Source organism: Linepithema humile, chromosome 2, assembly GCF_040581485.1.
Source record: "Linepithema humile isolate Giens D197 chromosome 2, Lhum_UNIL_v1.0, whole genome shotgun sequence".
Lineage (NCBI taxonomy): Eukaryota > Metazoa > Arthropoda > Insecta > Hymenoptera > Formicidae > Linepithema > Linepithema humile.
Genome location: NC_090129.1, coordinates 20444701 through 20450831, shown reverse-complemented (window position 1 = coordinate 20450831; position 6131 = coordinate 20444701). Strand labels below are relative to the sequence as shown.

At 35.6% G+C, this 6131-nt stretch overlaps 1 long non-coding RNA gene across 1 annotated transcript; it reads left to right on the top strand.

Moving 5' to 3' along the window:
• The first annotated feature begins 2619 nt into the window (after positions 1-2619).
• Positions 2620-5459, top strand: LOC105679046 (uncharacterized). Its single transcript, XR_001101786.2, has 3 exons — positions 2620-3485; positions 3560-3966; positions 4328-5459. It is a non-coding gene; the product is annotated as an uncharacterized lncRNA (long non-coding RNA).
• Positions 5460-6131: the final 672 nt, after the last annotated feature.

Sequence of the window (6131 nt, the reverse complement as noted above, 5' to 3'; positions counted from 1 at the left end):
CGGCACACTTGATACTCCCGATACGTTACAAACTTTCAATTAACGAGATTCAAAAAACAATGTTAATATCGCGAATCATCTGACAGTCTTATTATTGATCGAGAATAAATTGCTAATTACTGTGTTCTGATAGACACCAACTCGATGCGGTACCACAATCATCGGCTGCATATATCGAAGGTATAGGGTTAAACTAGGTTATTTACGAATAGACGCGACGAGATGATTGAAGATAATTGTCAAAATAGACGCAGAATGATACGCGCCTATCTGCTACGCTGCCAGTTTCTTTCTAACTATCCATAAACACGCACGCGAGATTTACTTTTAACAAAGAAAACACGTGAAAAATATAGAGCAATCTCAATCAACAAGCAACAATAGACGCGACGAGAAATAATTGAAGATGGCCGTTAAAAATGCACGCTCAAATGATCGTGATTTTCGTCCAGCGTCTAGGGAAATAATTATATACTTGGCGCCATCTGACAACTCGGCAAACGTTACTAAGTGCGACATTACGGATAACGGTTGCATATATTGAAAGATGAAATTAGAGATAGAGAAAGAGGAACAGAAAGAGAAAGAGAGAGAGAGAGAGAGAGAGAGAGAGAGAAAGAAAGGAGAGAAAAAAAAGAATTAGATTATTCACGACTAGATGTACCATAACGTGATGCTTGATAATTGAAGATTATCACCAAACTAACGCGCGCTCGCTTAATGTTTATGCCGCAGTTTTCTTTTATGCATTAGATATACATATTTAGCATCGCGAATTCAACAAGTGCTAATTCAACACCACACTACAGATATAGGTTGCATATACCGAACATACATACATACGGACGATCGTACCTGACTGATTTTGATATTCTTGAAACTTGATCGTACTCTCGACAATCAAAACATACGAAAAGCACGGTGATACTTCGATCAACAATGAACAACCGACGCGACGAGATTTTATCAAAGATGGCTGCGAAATCTGGAGTAACGAAGCGTGGGTCATGTGATCTTTTCGCGCTCTTTTTATCCCGCGCATTTAGGGAAATAATTACATACTTGGCGCCATCTAACAATTCGACAAACGTTATTAAGCATGACATTGCAGATATTGGTTGCATATATTGAAAGATGAGATTAGAGATAGAAATAGAAATAGAAATAGAGAAAAAGAAAGAGAGAGAGAGAGAGAGAGAGAGAGAAAGGGAGAGAGAAAAGAAAGAAAGAGAAAGAAAAAATTAAATCATTCACGACCGGACATATCGTAACGTGATGCTTAATAATTGAAGATTGTCGTCAAATAAACGCGCGCTCGCTTGAGTTTACGCTACCATTCTTTTTCGCGCATCAAGATATACATATTTATGAATTTGATATGTACTAATTCAACGCAACGCTACAGACACCGACTGCATATATCGAAAGCAGAAGTTACTCATATCTAGATGCAGTTATAATACATTCAGACGATCGTACCTGATTAGCTTCGACGATCTTGATGCTTGGTTGTACACCAGGTCACACAAATGCCTTGACATATGAAGTTGCACGGGTGTCAAGGCATATCGAGTCGGCGTGTTTCGACTCTACATATTTTTACATCATGACTATGGTTATAAACACAACGGCAAAGCTGTTTTGACTGTTTCAAAGCAACTGGAACAATTGACAAATAAAGGTTAATATTTATAATATCAATCAATTGCTCCAGTTGTTTTGAAATAGCCAAAACAGCATTGCCGTTATGTTCATAACCAGTCATGATGTAAAAATATGTAGAGTCGGAACACACCGACTCGATATGCCTTGACACCCGTGCAACTTCATATGTTAAGGCATTTGTGTGACCTGGTGTACATTTGACGAACAAAACATGCGAAAAGCACAGGAATATCTCGATCAGTAATGAACGACCAACGCGACGAGAATTTATTAAAGATGGTTGCAAAATTCAGAGTGTACCGAAGCGTGGGTCACGTGATCTTTTCGCGCTCTTTTTATCCCGCGCATCTAGGGAAATAATTACATACTTGGCGCCATCTAACAATTCGACTAACGTTACTAAGCATGACATTGCAGATATCGGTTGCATATATTAAAAGATGAGATTAGAGATAGAAATAGAAATAGAAGTAGAGAAAGAGGAAGAGAGAGAGAGAGAGAGAGAGAAGAGAAAGAAAGAGAAAGAAAAAGAAAGAAAGAATTAAATTATTCACGACCGGACATATCGTAACGTGATGCTTAATAATTGAAGATCATCGTCAAATAAACGCGCGCTCGCTTGAATTTACGCTACCATTCTTTTTTGCGCATCAAGATATACATATTTATGAATTTAATATGTGCTAATTCAACGCAACGCTACAGACGCCGACTGCATATATCGAAAGCAGAAGTTACTCATATCTAGATGCAGTTATAATACATTCAGACGATCGTACCTGATTAGCTTCGACGATCTTGATGTTTGGTCGTACATTTGACGAACAAAACATGCGAAAAGCACAGGAATATCTCGATCAGTAATGAACGACCGACGCGACGAGAATTTATTAAAGATGGTTGCAAAATTCAGAGTGTACCGAAGCGTGGGTCACGTGATCTTTTCGCGCTCTTTTTATCCCGCGCATCTAGGAAAATAATTAAACACTTGGCGCCATCTGACAATTGGACAAACGTTATTAAGCGCGACATCGCAGACACCACTTGCATATATCGAAAAATGAGAATAGGGTTAGAGTACTCACGACTAGACGTTGTGCACCGTTATGTGACGCGGAATGATGTAAAAGAATCATAAAACTGAGTGCACAATGAGGCGTGTTCGCTTGATATTTACACAGCCGCTTCCTTTCGCGATATGTATACATTTAGTGGTACGAATTCGACAAATGCTAATTCAACGCGACACTACAAACACTAGTTGCATATATCGAAAGCAGGAGTCATACTCACGACTAGATACAAGTATAATATATTCATTTGACTGACTTCGACGTTGATATGTGATCGCTTGTGAAATTGATGAAAGATCTGACGAAAGACACAAAGCAGGTATAATCAGTGCTGAATAATCGATGCAATAAGTACTAATTGAAGACAATCGCAAAATTGAACGCGTAGCAATGCTTGTTTTCATGATTATTTTCGGTATGTTATTTTTTACGCAACTAGATATATGTAGTTCGGTAATTACCAATTTCAATGTTACCTGCACTGGTTGTATAGCGATATATCGAAAAACGAAACGACTTAAAATTAAATTTTTAATATGTTAGGACGATTGCATATCACTTACTTTGAATTTTCAATATTTATTTGCAGGCGAGATTGAATTTTTGATGAGCAAAGATGCGAGAGATAGAGAGCAATCTCTGTAAGTATCAAATAATCGATACAGTACGAGATGATTAAAGAAAATCACAAAATTAGGAGCGCAGGGATGCATACTTGCACAATAATCAGGATTATATTTTTTTCACGTAAGTAGGTTATGTATGTATTGTACTTAGTGCCGCAAATTCGGCAAATACTAATTCAATGTGATATTATATAGGTACTGGTCGTATATATCAAGAATAAGACTTACGTTTTATAATACGCTTCAACAAATGCTCATTACGAGCTTCGACATTTGATACTTATTCGCATGCGATATTCATTTTCGATTTGCAAAACAGAAATGAGGTACAGAGTGATGTTACATCAAATAATCGAAATAATCGCAGATAATATATGATAGTCACGAAATTAGACGCATAGTGACGAATTGACTTCGAAACATCGTTATTCTTATATTATCATATTATTGTTGAGTTGCGATCGAATATTGGGAGTGTCGAAAATAACAACGTGCTGTATAATTACGAGTTGTTACGCGGTTTTCATGTCGTCAGAATTTTGCAAAACGTTTCTCCAATGGATTCGTATTCATCTTTAGCATTACATTCTGCACGATACATGGTAAATAGATTTATTCGTTACCTTATTTATTTCATATAATTATTATGTTGTGATCGCTATTTGACAGATATGTTGTCGTATTATTTTATCAATTAAAAATTAAAAATTACTTTATTAATGAAGTTAGTCAATTTTTGGTTATGTTTATAAAAATGCATAATCGATATTTGTTTAGTAATATGATTTACTGCATTTGATAAATTAATTAAAAATTAAAGAATTTAACAAATACAATGAATAAAGTTCAAAGATATTTAATTTTTTCTTTTTCGATTTTGTAGAAAATAAAACAGATTGTTTCTTATTTCTATTTTCCGAAATCAGCTCTGTCAAACTAAATTCATTATGTAAAATTTTTCAGATTTTTTACAAATATGGACAATCAGGTTTTTCTTCGCGTTCCGTCAAATAGTGATGATGAGTCTTGTATTGCTTTCTTTGCGTTCCATCAAGCAGCAATGGTGAGTCTTGTATTATTTTTTTATTACATTTATATATTATTTATGAAACTTAATCCGAAAAAAATATTTAGCACGATTCCTAAAAATATTCTCTTTAACCAATCTTAGATTCATCAAAGAATCTAATAAATTAGGCAAATAAAATATAATAGCTTTGATTGAATCTGATATCGGAAATATTCTCCGCGTATCCGCACACAAGATATATGTCTATATACACAGATAGTATAGATGTAAATATAAGAACTTATAACAAAAAGTAAAGAAAATGGTAAAGGAAGATTGGGAACAACATTTTGCAGACGTTTCTTCTCGACAATACACCTTTGCTTCCGTCAAGACTCGACGAATGCGCGAATATATTTCGGAGTAGTTCCTGCGGGAATATCTCGCACCGTCTCTACGCCGGTTTCGAGCGCGTCGTGAAAGGCGGAAAGCGATCGAGCGCGCACGAGAGCGTTTAAGAAGGAAGAAAAATCGTTTTATAAATTCCATTCGCTTCCCTTTGCATTTCCCTTCTGTCCTATGGCACCCGCCGTCTCCGTTCGTACCCCGAAATGGCCCTCCTTTCGACGAGCGCGAGTGCTCGCGCCAATCCAGCCTATTCGCCCGATCCGGTGCCATTTCGCTTTTCGTTATCGCGTCCAATTCCAGCGAAAGATATCCGGCGACCGATAAGGACGCGGAATTTAAATAAAACGAATCAATATTCAAATCCACCGCTCTCGCTAGCTGGTACCCTAAGCGTTCCCCTATTTTTTCTTTATTTATTTCGTTCATCTCTATTTCCCGCCGCATCTCCGGCTAGGAGCACCTCCACTTTCTCGGTCTTTTTTTCTCGTTTGCTCCGGTTCTTCATTCATTGATACAATATCGAAGCGTCTCATTTATTTGCATCTCTTTGTTGAATCGGGCAATCTTCTTTCCAGACCTTTTCAACCTCTGTACTGATTGGGTTCCAACAGCCCGAATGATTGGTTTTATACTCGGCGGACTGTCTTTATTCCATTTGTTAGAGAGCAGGAAAAAATATCTTTATCGAGTTCTATTCCTCTTACTCAAATGACGAGATGAGATAACAATTCTTAAACCAGATGATAAATCTCTTAAAATAAAGAGAAATTGCATATTTAATGATTTAATACAATTATTGAAACTTTAAATGAATTTCTTTGGTGTATTGTAAAAATAAATTTTTGTTCAACCGTGTACAATAATTTTGAATAATTATAATTAAACTAATTTATATTAAGAAAAATAATAGTGATTTCAAAGTTGAGATGCTAGTTAATTATTTTGCTTTTTAATTAAATACAAGTAAAGCTTTGTTGAGCAAACATTTAATTTGGGATTTTATTACTGATATATTTAGTATTCAGCTTATAAAACAGTTGCCAAATGCATGTAATTTCTAGAAATAAGTTATATTTATTACAAAATTAATATAGAAATCTTGGCACATTTGTTTTATGTTGAATTTCAATATAAAGAGATTGAATGAATGCGTTGGCAAAGCCAAAGAAACTAAAGTTGTTGCCAGGAGAGATTCTTAATAAGAATTACGTGGTCAATAAATTTAATGTCAGATGTATATATAAATCATAAGCGCCGCTCTATATCACACTCATCTACAAGTAGATACTTAAAATTTAACAATCATCATCTCAGCCTTTATAAAGCAGGGAAGAAAATATTTGAGCAAGG